The sequence below is a fragment of the Coturnix japonica genome, chromosome 7 (assembly GCF_001577835.2).
Source record: "Coturnix japonica isolate 7356 chromosome 7, Coturnix japonica 2.1, whole genome shotgun sequence".
Lineage (NCBI taxonomy): Eukaryota > Metazoa > Chordata > Aves > Galliformes > Phasianidae > Coturnix > Coturnix japonica.
The window spans coordinates 17174935-17197348 of record NC_029522.1 but is presented as its reverse complement, the minus strand read 5'-3'; the positions used below and the strand labels follow the sequence as shown (position 1 = coordinate 17197348).

At 35.7% G+C, this 22414-nt stretch overlaps 1 protein-coding gene across 1 annotated transcript in view; it reads left to right on the top strand.

Annotated features, from left to right (window-relative positions):
* The window catches only part of B3GALT1 (beta-1,3-galactosyltransferase 1), a 150827-nt gene that overhangs the window by 92490 nt on the left and 35923 nt on the right, over window positions 1-22414 (top strand). Inside the window, exons 4-5 of the mRNA XM_015868611.2 lie at window positions 7445-7549; window positions 21823-21988. The gene's annotated coding sequence lies outside the window, so the exon portion shown is untranslated. The remainder of the gene's footprint in view (window positions 1-7444; window positions 7550-21822; window positions 21989-22414) is intronic.

Here is a 22414-nt window from a genome sequence, read left to right as displayed (position 1 = left end):
CCTCAAAATTATAAAAATATCTGCACAGATATCTTCACCTCTCCTAAAGTGCACTAACAAGCCCACATATCTCCTGTTCTGTGGACTCCACACTTGGACACAGTAGATGAGGTCTCACTAGTCTAGAGCAATGAGTAGGAACCACATATGTGCCAGATGGAGAGGCAACTACTTGTAAGGGCCGAGGCCAGTCTTCAATCCTAGCAGACCAGTTATGGCCACATTGACTGGGAGTAGTTCTATCTTGAAAGGAGCCTTTAACACAAATAGCTGAATTTTGCTAACACAGGACAATCTACATGCACACTCATAATATGCTTATAATTAATCATATTAAAATATATTAGTTATTACTACAGACAGTATGTAGTGAGCAAACTGATAAGATCATTGAATGCTCTGAGTTGCTGATGATTTCACCGTCCATTCTTGCTTTCTGCTTTTTAGCCTTGCCTTAGCCTTGCCAGATTTTATTCTGAGTTCCACAAGTTCCTCAACATACATAGATCATTGCTTGAAAAAAGCAGTCCTTTATATTCGGAAGCATGTGGCTGCAGACATCTTATTTTAGATGCCACAGAAGAAAAAATGTCTGTATTCAATGCCTGCATCAAGCCAGAAGTAGACGTAGTGAAGAGAGTGGTGGTGTATTATTCCTCATCTACAGCATTGAATGTGTCAATTGCCAGAAAAGGGGAAGGGAGACATGGGAAAATACAGAAAGGCAGTAGAGAGACTGAAGTTTAATAGCAGGCATAACAGAAAAAAAGAGCATGAAATGCATTTCATACAGGTGAAAGATGCCAGTTTATTGCTTTCTATTTCTAGACTCACACAGTTGTATATAGTGCTCTGTCATATAAAAATTAATCAGAATTGGCACAGAGAGAATATTAGAATGCTCAAAAATAGTGAAAAAAGGGAAATTCTTTTATCCTCTGCTCACTTCAAGAAACATAGAAAAAAGCCTCTTGAATAGATATTAATTACTCTGCTAATGAGGCCTGGAATGGGGGGGAGGGGGGAAGGATTAAGGGGAAATGGTTCATTGTACAACATAGGGTGCTCTGACAAAAATTAGCAATAAGGAGTTAAAATTTGGTAATAAAAATAAATGTGAAAGACCACATAATATCACAAGTGAAGAAGATGGCCTCACACCATTTTCTCACAGTCTGGCCCAAAAATACAAGCACATGAAGCTAACACATATCAATTTCTTAAGAGAAATGAAGCGAGTTCCGTGAACATAAATAAGCCTGATTAACTTCTTCTACAAAGTTAATTATAGCACTATTACTTGTTTACCTTTCTTGTCTGTAAAATGCACACAAGGCTTGCACACAGATAAGAGACCTACTTGTCATACTGTATGTGTAAGTTTCCATGCACATGGGATAATTCACTATAGCAATGCTTTGAAGTTAATGAACCTCCACAGCTCATTAGAGGTAAAAATACCACATTCCCACCTTTTATATGAAATAATTTTCAGTTGTGTAAACGACTTGCAGATTTTATTTCTGGTACTAGTACTGCAGGAATAGTAAAGGTGATTTCTTCTCATAAGTTTGAAACATATCACATTAATATAAACTTTGACTCATTAAAAACCCTCTAAATATTATTTTTCTTGATTTCTAGAAATGAAGACTTCCTTTCTCATAATACAGAGAAAGGTTTTTGTTGTTTTTGTTGTTGTTGTTTTTTTTTTTAATCTCCAGCATTGTAAAATAGCATTGGTTTATTACTTGCGCTTGGTAGGAACACAGGTGTTGTTTACAGCTGTAAATGATTTTGAATTTTGATAGTCTTTGATTCAGCTTCACAAAACAGGAAAATGTTTTTTTAGGTAGGATACATGGGCAAATGTGAACTTTCTGGAAAACAGAGAACTTGAGAATATTTAGACATGAACCATTTCAGCAGAGAAGATGAACATGCATTTTCCTAAATGATACTATTTACCTGTCTTCTTTCTTAAGCTTAATTTTTTCTGTTTGTTTTTTTTTTTGCCTTTTAATGAAAGCACTATGGCAGAATTTATGCTCTGGTTCATAGAATCGATGGTTGGACATGGTTGAACATGGAACAAGCAGCAAGTTAAGTTACATACTCAATACAAATATCACAGGATAATGATTAAATAAGCTAACCAAATAACTAACCAAAGCAAGCACTTTGTGAAGCAAAGTTTCTTCAAATTCAGTATATTCAGGCAATACAGAGAAAGTGGAAATACATTAAAAAGAAAGAAAAAAAAAAAANAGACTATACTGGCCAGACTTTTAAATAAGAGTGTAAAATATTATGATAAGCCTCTGTTTAAAATACAACCAGCCTTTTTCACTGCAGTGTGAAACAGACAAAAACACAGTAAGAGGTGGGAGTCTAAAATGGAATTTCTTACAGCACTCAGTGAGCACAAGGAGCCCAATTCTCATTCTTTTGCTGGTGACAAGAAGTTCTGCTGACTTCAAAGCAAGCAAAGAATAACACAGAATTGTGAGCTGTAGGACTGGATGTTGGTCAGTGTTTTATTGAAACAAAATAGAGCTTCATTTTAGTACGGGTGACATGAACTCATGACAAACCACTGTTTAACAGAGATCAAAAGTCTGCTGCTGCCTAAAGAAGCAACCACTTACTCTCAGGTATCTTACTGACAACTTAGAGTGATCATGTAATGCTACAATGCAAGGGAAAGCACAGCAGTAACAGTGGAGTGGCAGAGTTTGTGGCTACAGCAAATATGAACAAGCTCAAGTGCAGCAACTGTGGATGCAGAAACAAAAGAAAAACAGCTTACCTTTGGAAGGCTTCAGGTCAACCCTTAGATGAGATCTGAGAAGAGATGGATCCTGGTTCCACCCTTCTGGTCACTCAGGGGCATGCACCTGAGCTGCCCTGGGTTGGCCCTGCCTTCCCACCAGGTGCACTATCACTGCTTCAAGCCATGACTTAGCATTTCTGCTGCACATCATTACAGAAGAAATAGACATATATAGTCAATTTATCATCCTTGTGTTTTCATACACACAGGCACAAACAAAATATTCTGAAGAAGATTTGATTCCAGTATTTATTTTTTCCTAATGCTGAGGCCATCATCTATCAGAAGCATTTTGCAAAAGGTTTAAGATTTAAAATCAGGTAAAGTCCATTTAGCTTTGCAAGGATAAAATTTGCATAATAGAGGTGCAATTCAAGATTTTTTAGAAGTAAAATTTCTTCTGAAATACCTGACATCTCCGAATGAAAATACCATAAGGACAATCAGTGCTTGAGATTCAGTTCTAAATTTATGGAAACAGATAAAGCAAATAAGCATTTTGTTCTAAAAACGGAAAGGTTTAAGTATATTGAGTAATTTATTATTCTTAATCAACAGCCTACCAGTCTTTATTTTGAAGTACATTGAGAATTACAATGGCCATAACTGATTTTGGTTTGCTTAAAAATATAGGTAGTGAATATTACTGAACTGCTCTGCCAGAAGCTGAACACATCGAAATGCCTGTCTTCATATGCAAGGACATGCAATGACATGATCCTACACTTTCCCTTTTGGATGGAGGCAAAGAAATAGACAGATGTGTGTGAAAGATAGCTGACATGAAACAAATCATACACCAGACATCATCATCTGCAGAGATAAGTTCTTTAGCAAGCTGAATGCCTGGGGGTAATAAAAAAGGGCTGAGGCAAATTAACGTGCCTTGAACATGATCTTCATCATTCTAATAAGTTCTTTAGTTACACACACCCCTCCTACTGCTAAGTAGGTGGCTATATCACGAGTCATTCTGCAGAACATTATCACAAAATCTGATTACTTACAAAATGGCTTCTGCTTAATCCCTTCTTATCTGTGCAGGTACCCAGCATTTTGTAATTTCTAAGCAAATTCAAGAAGTTTCCAAGGGAAAACAATATAATTTATTGTAATGGTAAAGAGGCTGCCACTAGTCAGAAAGAAGTATTATCAGAAATTCAGAATTGAGTACTTTTTTTAAATGATCTCATTAACAAGTGATCCTATACTGACCATATAAAGACAACAAGCTTATTTGATTCCTTTCTCTCACTGGAAATTAATACTCAATTGTTAGAAGTAAACATTCCAAAGAATGTCACCAGTCTCACCACCCTATTTACTTTTCACTGTTCTGAAAATCGCTTGAAAGTCTGCCATTCTTTTTTGTCTTATCCCCTTCTCTTCCCAACCTTAACCCTCCCCAGAACTGACATCACATAACTTATTAATCACAGCATTTTTGTACACACACACACATATATGTATACATGGATCAAAATCTTCTGCATCTCTTATGGCATTTTAAAGTTTGTTGATTCTACTACTTTATTTTTGTTATCCCATTTCCTCAAGTTTTATTTCTAGTAGTCTTTGAGTTGTTAACTCCTAAGTTCTTTCATACATTCATTAACTATCCTCTTTATCATGAACCTTGCTATAGTTTTCTATGTTTGAATGCTTATGTTCCACTATATGACCCTAGCCATCTCCTTCAGCTTGTCTTTGCATTCACTCAGCACTTGCCAACATATATAAACTGGTTTTAGTCACAGCTTGAAAATGTTACAACCTGCCTTGGGCCTTTCCAGTTTCTTTCCCCAGTCCCCAGTCTCCACCTCCTTCGCCCTCCTCCCCCACAGTTAGTGAATTAATGTCAGGTGAAAAAGTTCTTGCCTGTGGACTTTCCATTTTGTTTTTTAAATATTTTGGAATAAGAAGATGAGAATCTCAAAGACATGAGCAAAAGTGGCATTAACAATCACCAGTAAAACTGAGCATTGTGTTTCTCTTTTTTAATGTACTACTTAGCAGTGCATCTGTAAAGTCCAGCCTGATTTTCTTACTAAGCACTAATTTAAGATTTGAAATTAAGTGAAGATCTATTCACAGTTTAGTAGCGCTTTTCTACAAGAACAGACACATGAGGTATAAAGAAGGTATTATTTACAGATCACTATTCATCTGGGATGGAAAGGAGAATAACTTAAAAAAAACACATCACCTATAATATCTAATATTCTGCAGTTTCTCCAACTAAAAGTATTAGGGATTTCTGACTGTGGGAACAGCATGGCTCTAGAAGGAAGGATGGCTGCAACACACAAAAGCACAAGAAGAAACAATTTTTTGGCAAGAGTAATTTCCTAAACAGGAAGGTTGCTGGATACTCAGCTCCAGACAGATGCTTTAAAAGCAGTGAAAATACCGAGCATTTATTCCCATTTGTAGTTGTACAGAAGATGGTGACCTTTTTTTTTGACAAGCATGTCCCACAGCTGTTTCATAGTGATCTCATGTTACATTAATGAATTAATGCGTACGGACTCTTTATTTCGGAGCAGAACAGTGGAACTAAATATACAGGGAGGATAGCTCAAGAAAGCATTTAAACAAGTGTGCCGTTATTTGTTTTTTGTAGAAATAAGATCAAGCACTTGGGTTTTGACCACTCTATAGAGATTTGTTCTTTCTTGTAGCTCAGACAAGTTTTAGCACTTGGGTAACAGCCTTCAGTGCATAATAGCTGAGGACTGCCAGGAGATTTTAACAAAGCCCTCTTTTCTACAGTAGATAAGACAGCATTTCTCTCTCCACATCAGGGCAAGAAGCCCAAATTTAGTAATTGTTGAGAACCTTGTACAAGACTGCACTTCCTTCTAAAAGCATTCCTCTGTGGAATTAAAAGCGATCAAGCAGTTTGAGAAAGGGCAGTGTAAATCTAGGCTGAATACAAATCAAATATATAAACCAAGCTGCTCATCACTTAGCCTTACTGCTGATAAGTACTGACAGCAGTATGTATGAGCTTTTCCTTGGTCATCTTCAAAATAATTACACTGTAGTTCTGTACTAGTATGACGATGCTCTTCACAAAACACTCTAGCAGGTCTCAGTAGGTTGAAGGGCTATATATTAGGGCCATTACTGATAGTAAGGATTTAAGAAAGTGTCTGTTCATCTGTTACAAGTTTGTTTGCAAAAGAATTGCAAGAGTTAATACTAAATTACAGTCCAAATTTAATTTCCAAAGTTATTGTATGCTATCAAAATGATTAAGCTACTATTCCTTTCCATCTCTAAACAATGAAAAAAGAGAAAGAATTCATCACTTTTGACCCCAGTTAAGATTTTAAATTCTCTTTCAGATAGACAATTTAAGAAAGCTTTGTAGTTTATCTCCTATCTGCTTAGAATATAGTAGCTATGCTTGGATTGCCTTTATGCGAGAAAACCCTCTGATAAAAATTTTCACAAGCATGAGAATAATTATGTTCTTTGACTATATTTCTTCATGTCTCAAGCATGTATACATGAATACGAGGGCGATTTCTACTTGCATTCTACAATTTTGAAAGTGTAGTAATTGCAAAACATTCTGAAATAAACGCAAATTGCCTGCATGGTCACCATCCAATTTCTAACAGACTGATGCTCATATAAAAATTCAACAGTATCAGCAACAAGCTGGCAGTTACTGGTAGAATGAGAGGTGCTGAGAAATTATTTGGCTCACAGCTGAACTTCCTATTTAACCACGGGGAAGATCAAATTAAGTCAAGGTCAAGTGTGGGACAGAGCAGCTGTGCCATGCAGCAGATAAGGACTGCTGGTATATATAGAGTAGATCTGTTTTATTTTCTAAATATGAAATCTAGGGCTGCTGCAGGAAGGGGTCTCCCTGACTCTTAGCATCTCCAGGTTTAGTTCTATCCCAGGCTACCCAAAGCCCTCATGATGCAGCAGCAGCTCCCTTGTGTTTGCAAACTCACTTCAGCAGCCTGTCTCTGATTTACAAGAAACACTTCATGGCTTTCTAGTATGGCAGAATAACCAATTAAACTTTCCCCTTTCAAATAAGAAAGATGTTAATATCTCCCTAACAGAAGAAGAAAAGAAAAAAAAAAAAAAAAAAGAACAAAAAAAGACTGGAGACTAAGAATCTTGTCTGCAGAAAATTTTATTCTCCTATGTAACCCATCTGGAACTCTTACTAATCACTACAAAAATATGCTTTCAAAATTGAGTGGTTTGGGGCTCTGTAGTGCTTTGGCTTCATAATCTATAATTTTGCGATTTTAGTAAATGAAAATAAATCAATTTATTGCAGTTAATATGCAGGTACCAAAAAAAGGTGGCTGCAATTTTTTTGTATCCATCTGTCCTTCTCTTGCTCCATCTGTTTCCTTCACTCATTGCACTGGAATCCTGCTTCATGAAATGGAGCCTAAAACGTACATGCAATGCAGTGTAAGTTACCTAGTTACTCAGCTGAAGGATGTTTGCAGGATAAATCATTGTCCTTGTACTCTGTAGAAGGCAACAGACATCGATTTTGTTGTTAATATGTCTGAGCAATCCTTCTTTGAACAAAATATATAACTGTCAGTAAATTTCCTCTAATTTCAGATTGTGCACTTCAGAATAATTCCATAAAGGCTCATCATTTTAATCAGCTATTGATTACACCGTGGGGACTTTCTACAGATTCCACTCAATGCTGCTTTTAAAAAGGTAAGTACCTGAATAAGCGTATGATGTTTTAAGCTGTTTCAGATTTTTATAGTTCGTACAACAGTACAAATGCACAATACAAAATTATCTGGTTGGATAGTATAGCTTTTATTAAACTGTGTTGACTGACCTTGTTTATTCTTCAATTAGGTTTGGCCTGATGATAATTAAATATTTTTGTCTCTTTACACTAAATGTGTTTAAAAGAAAAAGAATACAAAAGAAAGTTACTGCAATCCAAGATGGAAGATATAACATAAAGGCTAATTTCAGTGGGAATTTTGCACAGCATATTTCAACAACACAAAAGTCACTGGTAAAACCATCTTTTCTACTAACACTATAAACAAAAGACACTTTAATTCTTATCATATCATTATGGCAGTGTGATGAGGTCATTCAAAAGTCAGGTCAATAAAGTCTTTTTGTTTTAATAAATAATCTCATTCTTCAAACATAAGGCTCTCAGTGTTCATGGTGCCTTTCTTTTCTGGAATATCTCAGTGCCCAAAATACTTTGTTTAGCATATTTTTATTTTCGTCACCATATTAAAAGGGCGTAGTCATAGTTTATTTTCAGCTACAAAAGACATTTGACTAGCACTGAATTTATGCAGAATGCAAAAATACTACCACAGCATACCTTTCACAGGAACATGCATTTAAGCAGAGTTTTGTGCCCAGGGTAATACTAACTCAACTCGTCACTTTTTTAGAATCCCCTATGTGATTTTACCAGAACATCAGTAGTGTAACTGCCTATAAGAATATTTTTGAGTCAAAAGCATTGCTTTACCTAAATCTGCTTAGACACAGAAGGATCCTTTTCAAATATAAGATAATTTAAATATATGAAGTGATAACTTAAGTTAGAAGTTAAATGTTTTACCAAGATGACAAATGGCAACCAGTGCTGGTAGTGGCATTTTGGAAAATAGAATTTTCAGGTTATAGATCCATAAAAGTGATGTAGGTGACTAAAAATGAGGACTCCAGTTCTTATTATCTTCATGTGTACATTTAAATAATTAAAGTCCATTTCTCCATTCTGTAGAATGAGTTTAAAGAATTTACAAATGAAAGCAAAAAAAGAATGTCTGGTATTAACAGAAAAAAAAATCAAGTCTGTATACTTCCTGTGGTCTTTTTAAAAGCATCAATAATAAACTATTTGTGTAAAATTAAAGAAAATACGTGTATGTGAGAAAACATGCATCTTTTTGACACCTACAAACTAGGGTGTTTTTTTTTTATCTGCTGTATAAAGAGAAATTAATTATGGAGAGCCTAATATACAACAATGTCCTAGAAAATGGGAGATTATTTTTTTTTTAAATATAGTCACAAAATAGTGCGAGTAAATCTGAACCATGCAGATAAACAACCATTAAATGCAATTGAATGGCAATTCTTTTTGCTTCTAATCTTCTATTAAAAAGGTGTAGTTAAAATTCCACTAGCTTCATTGAAAGCAGGATCAGGCCCTGACACTTTCACTGGTTATATTTTCCGGCCCATAAAGCATCACTATTAACTGTGAATGTCAAAACCCATACAGACTCTAGTGAAAAATGTATGCGGTCTTCTAAATGAATGCCTGAGCACTGACTTTTAAGGAAAGACAGAGATCAAAGTCAGTTTTCATTCACGCTGCTTTCTTACTTAAAAACCAAGGGCTTGGAGTGTGCTTAGGAACTTAAACTGTTCCTTCCAAGGAATTTAGTCTAAGCATTCTTTTAAAATAACTTCACTACTTTAGTTTTAAATGTAGGTTCAGAAACAAGTATGTTTCAAAGCTAAATTCCAAAGCCTGAAGCTGACACAATACATCGGTCAGGATGAGGTTGAAATTTCAGGTTAATACACTGAGTCAGTCTTGTCAAGGTGGATGTTACAGCTTCACAGTTTCAAAAAGTACCTTTGCTTCTGTTACCTGACTGATAGACTTTGGAAAGCACTTTTTTCTGAGCCTCACTTCAGAAGTGCGTATCAAATTGTTTCTTAGAGCAAACAGCAACCTGATTATATATTGGAGAAAGGAGGCTGACGAAGAAATGGAAGGTAGTTTGGCCACTCAGATCTGGTGAATGCTACTAGTGAGGCAGAAATGGAACCAAGTGCAGGAAAGTTATCTTCCTGGGGAAGAAGGGGTTGGAGGTGGCTGGATGGAGCTGCTGAGCTTAGAGGACTTTAAAAGTTACACCCTATAATTCAGAGAACTAAATACAACCGTGGGTTTATCTTCATTATTTTCAGACATCTGGTCTAAGAGAAGGGAGATTAAGAAGCCAGAAATTACTATTCTTCACGGGCTGAGTCACCCAGGAATATGTGCGACTGCAGCCACTTGCGTACGCTGATCCACCAGGATCCAGCACTGAGCTACAATTTGCACAGCATTAGAACCACCACAACAACCCAGCAGTCAAAGAATCTGTCCCATTAGAGCAGTATACAATCTGACAATCTGCTGCACTGCTTTGCAGAATCATCATGGGAGGAAATATCTTTAGGTTTTGACTTAACCAACCATCTGTCTACACAAGAAGTCAGAAAATGTAAATTTACATACAATGTTTTGCTGCCCAATTGCAGCCATTAAGCACTGTTCCTTTCCCTCACCCTTTACTTTAAAAGAGACTATTTTCCATCACTTCAGTAGAACATAAACCAAAGCAACTGGCCATGTGTCAGCATGCAAGAAAGCATGCTCTGGGGTGGAATACATAACCCGGTACACAGACTTGCTATTTGCTATTACCCTGAAGTGCAGAATATCTGTACAGTTATAGGGCATACTCAGTGGCAGACTTGTAGTTTAGTTTGCTTCTATGCTCTATTTTCACAGATTGTTTTGAACCAGATGGACATCAGCCTACGTAGCATTTATACAAGTTCAAATAAATTACACATTCGTAGTCCTAACTTCCTACTTCAGTGCAATGTTTTCATCTATCCTGAAGTAAGAACCAAGTGAATCGTGCACGTCTAAGTGGATGCATTGGGCATGCTAAATAAGGAATAGGTATAATCATTTATAGCAAAAGCAATTAGATCACAAGCAATGTGCTTAAACACTTAAAGCACCAATTGTTTAATTTCCAGCTACTTGAGACTATAAGACCATTACTCGAAAATTCAATAATGTTTGGTTTATAAAGAACCAAGCTGCAAGATTTTAGCTTTCTATGGTTAATTTATCACATTTTCTTTCACTCTTGTTTTTTAGATTTTATTGCTAATGAGGAAAATCTGCTTAATACTGAAAGCAGAAAATAGAGTGGGAAAGAAATTGAACTTAATAATGGAAAACAGGACCTGTTGCACTTTTGGGTCATTTTTCATATTTAATTAGCTGAAAACTTACAGTTCTGAATTTTAATTCACTGAAAAATAACTTCATTAAAATAAAATTATGATTGCCTGTGGTGTCCCACATCCTTCCAGAGGACTGAGTGTAAAAACCTACAGAATTTGGAGGAAGAAGGTGGCAAGAAATGCACAAAACAACTTTGGTGTGCTTCCCTCCAAGCAAAATTCCCTGTACAAATTCAAACTGAGTAAGATCTTGGAGGTGAAAAAGGAATGGGGATTATGTAGAGCAGGTTGTGGGAACAATGAGTGGTGGAGCCTGGAACAGGGGAAGAAGAGAACACTTAAAGCAGGAAATAGCACCTATCAACAGGAATTTAAAGAAAACAATAAAAATGCAGATAAACCGTTCTTTTAGCATTTTCAAAGAGATGGAAATAAACTGGATGAAATAGGGATTATCAATCCGTGTAGAGATATGCTTCTTTCCACCTCTCTCAATATAAGCATCAAGTTAAGCACTATCAGTAGGATATTTTCATCCTTCTCAAATAAAGTTATGAGCAACAGTCCCGATGCCATGAACATGACATAAGTTGCTCAGCTATGCCTGGTTCTCTCTGCTGCTGAATAAAATATTATAATCAATGTAGTGGAAGATTTCACATTTTGAAGATGCAACTTGAGATGTACAACAATTCCCTTTTAAATTTGGTTCAGTGTGATTCCTGCAACCTCAGAACTGGGTGATGGCAAGAATAAACTCACTGACAGTTGTGGCAGTAGAGTATTAATGATGGCAATGGTTAATGATACGTGTATATGCTGGACTTTGGCCTCTGCAGAGGATCCCAGGCATGGCATGAATTGTTTCTTCAGTTTGATAGGCAGCAACAAGAAACTGCACTGACATTTGACTTTGCATAATGATGACACCTACATTGAGAATCAGAGAGGTGAAATTTCCCTTTACTGAAACATCACACCTCATGTAAAGAAATATTATTTGCTTGTTTTATTTATACAAGTTTAGAGGACACTGATTTACATACAAAAGAAGCACTGAATGCAGTTCTGTTTTATGCTCCAACAGAACACCATATGAAATGGGTGAAAGGGAACTGTATGTAGGTCCAGTTCCCAGTTAAGGTTTCGTAAATCCATGATGTTTCACTGAAGGTACCCCAAAACACAGCATTATAGTGGCCAACCTGTTGCTAGCTTTATTGTGCCAAAGCATTTATAGAGAAGCTCATCCTCCTCCTTGTACTCTTTCTGCTGCATACTGAAGGGGAAAGAGTAAAAAAAAAAAAACATAGGCCAAATGTTTCTCCTCACTCATCAGAAATGTCTCTACACAAATGCTAAGAAAACATTGTACTGTGCTTCTGATCCAAGATCCTTGCAGGGACAGAAAACAAATGTTCAGAAGATGTGCGCAGGTTAGCATCTATCTCATCCTCATAGCAGTCAGACAACTGACTACAACTCAGCCATTTTAAGGGAGAAAAAATACAAAAACCACAAACAAAACCCATACAACCTCTTTCACGATGTAAAACAAAAATGTGACTGAAAATCTACAGTGAGGTGTGTTGAACAAAACACACTTTTCAATCAGTGATATTAACAAACTTCTCTCTGAAAAATATTTTTAGATGCAACAGGACGACTTAATAAAGAAACAGAGAGATTAAAAAACCTAATTAATTCAGGACTGTAAGGAAGATTTCTAAAAATTTCTAGGAATACACAAATGCTAATGTTGGACTAAGAATCACACAAACAGGAGCTTTTCTAGCGAGGATATTGAAGCCATCTACTGTCTATTTCTTGCATTAATCATTGACATGCATTGACCTGTTCACTCTGTCCTTTCCTATTGGTTTGGGCTAAGTCTGTTTTCTATGCATGGTGCTGTGTTGGATCTGTGTCCAAACCAGTACTTCATGCTACAGCTGATGCTATTGCAGTGCTCACACACTTTTTTTTTTTTTTTTTTTTAATTCACGTATTACTAGAAAGCTGACTGCATTAACTCAGAGCTACTATGGAAAGAATACAAATGTCAGCCTTACAATATCACAAAACATTTGTCTCTAAATCTGTCAACTTAGTGTAGAGAAGAAGTACCTTGAATACAACTGGTCTGAACTGCATCATCTCCCTAATTTTATTAATATTTCATTCACACTTCTGCTTCTACTTCACTCCAACAGACCCCCTCATCTTATTAATTTTTTGTTTACAAGGTAATTGAAAATGTAGCCTGGAATATTAGTCATTTATTTTATCTGTGACTAACAAAATAAAAAGGCATTCACAAGAGCAGATGACTCTTCAAATCCCATCCTCAGAGACATCAGCTAATCCAATACACTGATAAAAGAAGATTGATTTAGATTCATATATACAATAAAAATCCTCTAAACTAATGTTTCATATCCTGCCAAAAGCTGAATAAAAAAATAAACTACATTACACAGCTCAACACAGAAATACAATGGTTAAAATTGCACATACCTAACAAGATCAAACTCCTACTGTCTTCCATTTGAAAGTACAAATCTATGTGAAATAAAATAACATGCAAAAACGTTTACCTATTTCCTAACTGTACTTCGCTGCTTAAAAGACTGTTCTAGGAAATCAGGATAATATGCACAAAAATAAACTTGTTCTGTACTTGCACTTATTCCATTAATAATAACTGCTATATTAGTGAATAATAAACATTCAGGTAGTTTGAAAGCCAGTGTTCAGATAGAAATGCATTAAAGATGTAAGTGTATGTCTTACTAGCTGTCAAAAGTTAAGCACAGGGAAAGATCTGAAATGTGTTATTGTTTGCAAAATAAATAAAAAATAAGTAACAGGCATCTCTAATACTGAAATTTCCATTAAGCCCATGTAAGATCTCTGGAATATGTCTCAAAATCATCCAGCCATGTGCAGTAATGACATAACTTTGCAGAGAAGAATCATTTGACAAATTACTAAAATACTGGCGTGAGGTGAAGTTGAGAAAGAGGCAGCAAATATTTTGTTTTCTGTGAATTTATTGTTCCTTCGGGAACAAAAAACAATTTCAAGCTTTGAAGACTAAAATATGCTACTAAAAATTATCTGCCCTACGTTCCAGGTAAATCAGTACCACATAGAGGCAAAACAGACAAGATGACTAGGTAAGACACCCTGCACAATATCAGAGTGAGGTGGTCAAGGGGAGGGAAGAGAGTAAGAGGAAATTACATTTTGTAATTGTTTTACTGTAAAGGGAAAAAAATAGAACTTGTCACCTAGTATTACTGACTCTCTAACATTAATCCCATTAATCAACCAAAAATAGCATTTGATCCTCCTTCAGAATTCATCTAGGAAATAAATGTATGCATTATCTATAAAGAACACAAAGCCTGTGTTCATCTTTTTGTTTTTTTCCAGCACTTTCACAGATTTAAAAGACCAGCTACACAAACATTCTAACACAGATAACGTTCTGGACCAAATGACCATTCTCTCACCCTCCTCTTATCTTGTTCTGGGAAACTCAAGGGGTTGCCATCAGAGATCACCAAATCACAGAATGGTTTGGGTTGGAAGGGACCTCTTGTTCAAACCCCAGCTCTCAGCCTGTCCTTATAGGGGAGGTGCTCCAGCCCTCTGATAATCTTCATGGCCCTCCTCTGGGCTTGCTCTGTATGTGAAAGCATGGTTACTCTTTCAGCAAGTTCTGCATAGCAAGCAGTAGGGGATTCTACACAGGAATTTAATTTGCGTAGCAATGGCACGAGGATGTATGTTCATAAAAATTACCACTTTCCCTATTCACATGATAACAGTTTAAAGGTTTGTAAACTTTAAAATGGGATTTTTCATACCAGTAATCTTTCTTTCACCATGTTTTTCTTCTGCTAATTGACATTCATAACCTCATCATTTGCTTTGGCATGATGTTCTAAACTTAACTTTGTTTATAAACCTATAAATCCTTCCAAATCTTGTTTTTAACCTTTAGTTACCTCATTATTACCTGACACGGCAATTAATACTAAATTTTCAGACACTGAAAAACCATTATCTTAACCTATAATTTTTAGTCAGATAAGCATAATTCTTTTTTCACATAGTACTTCAAAAAGCAGCAGCCAGTAACTGAAATGTTAACCTTTTGCTTCCATATCATGCTAAGTACAGTGAATAAAATGAATTTTGCCACCAGTTTTAATGGCTCTACTTTTTTATTTAATTAATATTCTTCTTGACAAGTGTTGATAAGCTTCCAGACTTTAAACCTCCACATGAAAGGTGCATTTTCTTCATCAGAGATTTCTCTACAAAATGCTTTGGACTTGTACACACCTAAGTGACACGGGGTGCTGCAGGATATGGCTAGTATTGCATTTTACATATCATCCAGAAATGGAACAGATTATTTTGGGATCTTGCACTTAATCGTATTTAAGCAGGGATTCCAGAGGCTGTGGACTAATCACTGCACCCTGAATCCTGTGTCATATCTTCAAACACACATTTTCCTGCTTTCTCCATTTGGAAACTCTACTGAAGAACACTGATTACACCGATCTTAGTTTCAGAAATAGCAAGCTACAGCATACACTTATAATAGGTAGAAGACAAAATAAAACACAATAAAGGTCTTTTGTGGCATACAAATTTACCCTCTCTTCCAACACTATTCTGAACAAAGGCCTAGGACTAAGCTAAACAATCTGTGTACCCAGAGCCCAAGGAATCTGATGAGTTTTCATGAAGAAAAGCCTAAAGCATTGCGCTCCTGAGCAAAAAGTTTGCAGCATCTCCAGCTTTATACAATACAAAAGAACTTACGATTTAGCATCCAAGGCTAGCAAAGCCTGGAAAAAATCTCAGGAATGACAATATTTATGCCATCTACATTTCCATTTCCACCTTGAGTACAATTCTACTATGATCATGTGGATGAATTCAAACTTATTTCATTCTCTCTATGCAAAAAACAAAAACAAAAAACACTTTGTTTATAGAAGCTAAAACTGTATGACATGTTTTTTGTCTTTGTTTGTTTGTTTGTTTTCCAAAAACTTCTTTTCTCTGATATAATAAAAAATGAGAATGAATTTAAGGACTTTCTCCAGCCAGGCAATTATGAACTAAGAACATTTTAATGCAGTTTTAGTAATGTTCTAACACTCTTAATATAGTTAATACCTATTTAGTTTGTAATAGAATATTTGGTCTATGTGTTGGAGAGGAGGCATGGCAAACCTCCCAAGAATCAGACAGTTACTGAAAGGAAGAGTACACTGCACAAATGATGGGGTGTTTTACAGCATTTTCTACTCATATATCATAAGGATTGTCTTAACACGCACAGGTTAGAAATATCAGTACTCTAATATCTGCTCTAACACACCACATAGCCATTTGCTTCACTGTCAGAGAATGAAAAAAGCATTTGAAAAAGACTATTTGAGTTGACTTAGCAAACAGGGTAAAAATGTAATGAAGTTACATGATAACTAGTCAAAACTGTTCACCTCAATGCAACAGGACTAATTAAAATGTGAAGTAACAGTCTGTTCTAACATCCTTCAAGAAGTCATCTACAAAAACTGCCATTCACACTGACTTCAAAGGGATCCAGTTTTGGCCATGTTCTTTCTGCAGTTTTGTAGCATTTTAAAGTCTGCTGTGAGGCGTTCATTTACTTTTACTATTCCTCTTCTTGCTTTTCATTTAATTAAAGCCATATTCAAAAAGGTAATAAAAGCATTTGAATCTTTATGACACAATTCTTACCATACTAGCAGCATTATTATTGCTATCATTGGAAACTCAACTGTTTATTTACTTGGAATTAAAAAATAGCAAAAACCACACATTCTCTCCTCTCAATGCTTTTCTCTGGTCCTTGCAAAACTGTAAATATAAACTTCAATTTTCACAGAGAAGTGGCAGTTTTAACAACATGCAGGGAATAAAATGACTCTTGTAGAATAGTACTCTTCCATCTGTAAGGATTTCTCTCACTGGTCTGAGGAGTGCACCATGCAGAATTATGCATGCTCACAGAAGAGATGCCCTGGATGTTTATAAAAATATTCATTCTGAAATTGAATAACTTGGAGTTTTCTGGACATCACCATTATGTGTGTGAGCTGACAGATTTCACAGATTACCTCAGAAAAACTTCCAATAAATAGCTCTGATAGATACTGGATTAGTTCACCATGTCAATTGTTGTTTTATTTTTACATAATTATGACCCTATTTTTAATCACAAAACTCAAAAGCTAATAATCATTTAATCTTGCTAAAGATAAGACAACCCTGGAAATGATGTGAAAAAATACTTTTACTTCCCAAAGAGAATTCCTCATCCTATAAGACCTCAAACCTCACAACCCTACCTATATTGTTAAAAGAGAACTGGGAAATTCTGCTGTGACAATCATGTGTATGTAGAAGAATGGAAAGACAAGACAGCTTATGTCAGTCAAAATTGCATGAACTATGGACAAAGTAGAATTTGATAAGCAGATATTACTGTAACCACAACTACAGAGTCATGTGAGAACATTATTAAGGTTTAACCCCAGAGAAATGCATCTTTTACTTCGAGCTGTAGAAAAGAAGAGGTAAAGAACATCTGTTGAGATCACCGAGCCAGAAAAAGTTGTCCTCTGAAAGATCCCAGTTTTAGTGCAGCCAGAGAATTATTCAGTCTTATTAAGAGACTTCCCACATGCACAGACTGTTGTTTAGTAGCTTAGCCTAAAAATCACCAACAACACATTAAGCTATATCTAAATGTCATTGGAGAACGTCAGAGGAGCCTTTGAACAGCTAAAGGATAACCTGCTTATGTTCCTGAAATCCCAGCCAGGGTTGAGAAAACATAACATGAATGTGTTTTTCATCTTCCTGTGAAAGTGCCAGCCCATTTAAAACCATTCTCATAACAGTAAATCAAAACCTCTCAGTATTGCTTGTTAAAACTGGCTTTCAAGACAGAAAAGGAACAAAAATAAGTTTAAAAGAACATCTAAATTGTCTGAGCACTGCCATGGACAATCGGTTTTAATAGCATATGTCCAACAGCCTACTATGGCTACTTGCTGTTCTGGGAACTTGTCAAAGTGAGAGACTCATCCCCAAATTATGAGAGGGAAAAAGATCAAGAGAAAACTGGTAATAAACCTGAATTTATACACTTCTTTAGCTCTCCTAAGGCCTTTCATTTAGCATCCATCAACATAAAATCAGTGTTCTTAACACAGCATGGATTAAATCTACAATTTAATAGAGAAATACTAAAAAAAACCATGAAATTCCCTACCTATTGACAAAATGTACACATTCAAGATACATCCTACCATCTAACTTCCCAGAAGATCATCTGGGATTAATGTATGACATAAGCATCCCTGAATCATTGAGTATTAAAAGACAGCCTAAGTTTCGTAGATGGAGAACAGCTAAATGTGGAGGCCATAGATCAAATCAGCAAAAAAATCCTCCAACACAATTAATGGATCTTAAAAATACTATTTTAACTTCTGGGAAATGTTTCACAGGAGGAGAGTATTTATTGAAGTACTAACTACCTTTTTTTTTTCCCAATAATTTAAGTGAGCCTCATTTTTTCAGACACTGGCATCTCTTGTTGCCAAGATTTCATTTTACCACATAAGGCAGAATTTCACATTGAGCTCAGTAAACATTCTGCTGGATTTGCCCTCCTCATTCAGTACCCTGCCCCAGCCCCAGCATTCAATCCAGTCCACCAACCTGGGAACTGATCTCTGTCAGAAGGGTGCTTTCCCAAAGTAAAATATGTTGGAGAGACCCTAAATCCAGTATTCTGCATCCTGTGGTTCAGGGAGCTGTAACCTCCATCTGGACAGTTAAAGCATTTTCACCCACATGGGTGAAAATGTGGGTTTGGAATGGCCAGGAAGAATTCTGTAGTCTTTAGCACTCTCTCATCTGAGAATGGAAAGCATTAGCATTTACTTCCAAAACTGTTTTTTTTTTTTAGCTTTTTTCTTTTTTGTGTGTATGGAGGACAGTAAGGATCAGATGAACTCCTTCTGGAAGATTTGCAGTCTTCCTTTTGTGTACTGTTTCCCACTTTACCAGCTTGAGACAAACTCCCATCCACCGCTGTGAAACATTAATTCAGTGTAATTTCAGTTGTGCCCGAAAGTGATGGCAATTTGGGGTGCCACACTGTCCAGTGATGGATAGTGATGTTCTTTACTTGTAGTTTCCTCTGGCCTTTTATAGAATCAACCTGTTACTCAGTGCTAGAACTACAACTAAAGCTTTTATTCTTTGAAATTGATGACTACAGTGCAACATTTTAGCAAAAAGGGCATGCAATATTCAAACATATTTTCTTATATACAGCACTTCTAATATTCTAACCTATGCTGTTTTCACTATAGCTGAACATTTTGATTCCTTTTACACATTTGTTTTCTGGTTCATCATATTTTCCAGTAGTCATTGGTTACTAAGTCATCTAAACAATGTATTATGAATATCTGCAACAGTAGGAAAGGCATTGTTAGCACGTGTTCTTAGGGAAAAAGCATACAGGAATACCAACGTGTCACTTTAAAATACCAGTTGCTTCTGGGAGATGTGAAAGAGCTTAGTTTCATATTTGTCCATGTAAACCTAAATAATCTGGGATCTAAAATGCATGCTTTATGCAGCATTGCATATTCATCTGACAACAAATCCGATAACACTTTGGTTTGCTATGGATGTTTGAAATTCTGAAACTGTTCTCCCACAGGCTCACAAAAATTACAGTTTACAGAGAGAGTGGATATGAGTGGCAAAATGTCTGTGGATTTTAGTAAAATCTAAGTTACACAAGCAATGGACGTTTAGCGTCTGCAACACTTACTGGGTATCAATCCCTCCAGACTCCCCGTGTATTGTACTTCCCCATCATATTAGATTGCATTTAAGTTTTCGTAACAATGCTTTTACAAGCTTGGCTCTCAAATCTATATTAATTCAGCTCTGTTTTTATGTAGCAGACAGTTCAGTGGCACTGACCTTCTCAGTCTACCTGATGCCTCTTCTTAAGCCAAAGGTTCATTTATAACTGTCCCATATCACATCCTTTAGATGTCAAGCAGTGAGCACTTTTCCTGGAGGAAAGAAAAGTGGTAAAACAGCTCAGTAAATAAAAAAGAAATTATTGTGAAGTTCCAGGAAATAGCAGATCAAAACATGCATGCTGATATTTACAGAAATTACTTTGAGATGTTAATGACTTTTCAAAGATCACGTGGCCTTGTAGAAGGATGCACACTTTACACAGAGTTTGGAGTTTGGCACTAAAGTTACAGTGGAGCTGGATCAAGTTGGAATTTCACAATTCATATTGCAAATCATCATTGTTCTGTAAAATGGTTCTTAAAAAAAAAAACAACAAACAAACAAAAAAACAACACACCAAGAGTTTAAAATCAGATTAGACTCTGTAAGCAATTTAGTAAAGTCATAAATATTTCTAAACTACCTCTTCAGCTCTTATTCTTCCTGTCTAGCATAAATAATACTCAATTTGAAATACCTTGACAAATGAAGCCATGTTTCCTTTTCACCATTAATGCCCAGTTTTAAAGCTGAATAAAAAACATTTTGTTACCTTAACAATCACTCTAGATTTCAAAAACCAATGCATTTAAAATAAAGCTTTGCTGAAATCTTTATTCTGTCTTTCAGTTGTAAAAGTCTAGTATGAGAACATTCATGAAATCTAGAGGTTCGGTACAAAGATGGATGCATTTTTTATATCCACAGCAGGGAGATATCTATTTCCTCACCTGTCAGAGTGATTTATTCAGTTTAAAAAAAAAAAAAAAAAAGAATATAAATTTTACAATGCACTGATTTGTTCTATAGCTTAAAAAATAGCAAAGATCTTTGGAAATTTTAAAACAGAATCCAAAATAGGTATTACTTCATGAGACATTTTGCAATAACTAAGTGAATCTCTGGGGAAATGTATATTGCAAAGACTATCTGTCTATCTATATAGCACAAAGACTCTTACATTTTGGCTGGTTAAAACAAGAAAGTCTGTCCTCAATGTCCTCCATGGTTTTATGCTCCCTCACCAATATCTTTTTATTTGTCTTCATCTTAAATAGGATTTTACAAAATTTTCTGTATAGTTATGTAGATTATGTAGACTGACGTAGAATAATCTGCTTTTGGTTGATTAATTAATAGAATAAATTTTCTAGAAGGAATTTTAAAAGCTGAAGTGTAAGCAGGAGGTTTTTGAAAGCATGAAGTACCAGGGATAAAGAAGCAAAAGAAAGATAGGATTAAAAAAGAAACAGGTCATTCTGTTTATAATGCTTTTCTTTATAAGTCATAGTGACACAGTAGTTCCAGCAACTGAAAAGAGACTATATGTAGGGTCGAGACTGCTCAGTGTGCAAATTGTTGTTTCCCATCTGACTCCTTGTTTGGAGCCATTTTCTTAGTCTCTTCCCATGAATAGAAATACACATTTCTAAATTATAACAGGAAGAGTTGATGTGGTATGAATCTTACCACAAAATTCAATTTTTCACTTTTTTTTTTTCTTTTCTTTTTTTTTTTTTTTTAAGTAGAAAAGTAACAGAAGGGAATGAAATGGACTTTGGTCTCTGCCAACACTGTAGAAAAAGCAATAAAGCAATACTGTAACAACTAGTAGTGATGCTACAAATACTTCAAAATACTCCAAAAATTCTATCATAATATTGGAAAATATCAAATAGTGTCAGGAGAGGTCACAGTAACCATATGCTCTAAAAGGACATTTTATCTCATGCCATAAAATCAGAGAGCAAAGCAGAACTCAAGAATGCTTATGATTACTAATGCTCACTTTCATGTATACACCTTCTGAATTGGATTTTATTTTTTTTTTAAAATAGACTTTTCCCCCGAAATAACAGCCTTTGGCAGCATCTGGAAGAATAGCATTGCAGTGAAATCCATAACAAAGACTGCAAGCAGATGTCACGACAAGAGAACAGCATCTTGTAAAGAGGAAAAGTGACCAGACCAGACAGATACATTGTGAGGATGAAACAAGTACTGGTGAGAACAAAGAACAATGAAACCATACAATTATGCTATTTCCTCATCCAAATTTCTAAACAGCTTCATTCAAATCCCCTCCTTGTAAGCTGATAGCTAGGAACACTTAATTATATGACTGTAAGATGAAGGAAACAATGAAAAAAGAAATCACAAAGCCAGGCTTAGATAACAGTCTGCTAACGTGGGATATATTTACTTGCTGCTCTAGACGTACTTTTTTTTCCACATTGTCCTGAATCAATACATTTTCACAATCTCTGTGATCACTTTCCCTGTTCCCCACACCTAACAGCAAAGTCCTATTCTTCCATTCTTGTGATTATCGTATATTAGTACACAGAGACCATAGACATACATGTTCGTATACTGACCTGCATAGCTTAGAGATGATCCTAAGGAGTTATAAACACATACTGGGGAGTC